Below are 612 nucleotides of genomic sequence, written 5' to 3'. Positions count from 1 at the left end.
AGAGAGAGAGAGAGAGAGAGAGAGAGAGAGAGAGAGAAAGAAAGAGAGACTCTGATGTCGGTACACATAACGCGCGAAAGAAAAGTTAAGACCAGTACCAACAAAGTAAAAAATAACAAACAAAAAAGTCGACGGAGGTAAACATTTCTGAGAGTCGCGACTAGCGGTTAACAAATCTGAACACGGCGAGATCTATGTTTTTCTTTCCCGACCGTGAACCCACCACACAGGGTCGATCTCCACACACCTGGTTATAATAAAGTACCACCCAACCCCTTTGCTGGTGAAACACAGGCAGAAAAACAACTTGTATTCCAGAAAAAAGAGAAACGCGCGCGGGGAAACACGGACCATTTCAGCGACTCGGAATAGAAAAAAACTGTGCGTATTTTTATTTATTTTTTTTGGTTTGTAGCTGTGTACAGCAGCGGGGCGGTGTGAAACGTATATATGGGGGGCTAACAGCCTGAGCAACAGGGCGGCAGGCCAGCGGCAACAGACCGCAGCAGGGCAAGAGCTCGCACTGTGTGACGTGCAACAGGAGAAGAGAGAAGACTTGCGACAGTTTAGGGAGAGAGGGAGAGAGAGGGAGAGAGAGGGAGAGAGAGAGAG

The 612-nt window shown here is 47.9% G+C and overlaps 1 protein-coding gene across 3 annotated transcripts in view; it reads right to left on the bottom strand.

Moving 5' to 3' along the window:
- LOC113204067 (transient receptor potential cation channel trpm) overlaps positions 1 to 612 on the bottom strand; it is a 25,100-nt gene that overhangs the window by 17,944 nt on the left and 6,544 nt on the right. The window lies entirely within an intron of this gene.

This window comes from Frankliniella occidentalis, unplaced genomic scaffold, assembly GCF_000697945.3.
Source record: "Frankliniella occidentalis isolate FOCC.00 unplaced genomic scaffold, Focc_3.1 Scaffold9, whole genome shotgun sequence".
Taxonomy (NCBI): domain Eukaryota; kingdom Metazoa; phylum Arthropoda; class Insecta; order Thysanoptera; family Thripidae; genus Frankliniella; species Frankliniella occidentalis.
This window is presented reverse-complemented; position numbering and strand designations above follow the sequence as displayed.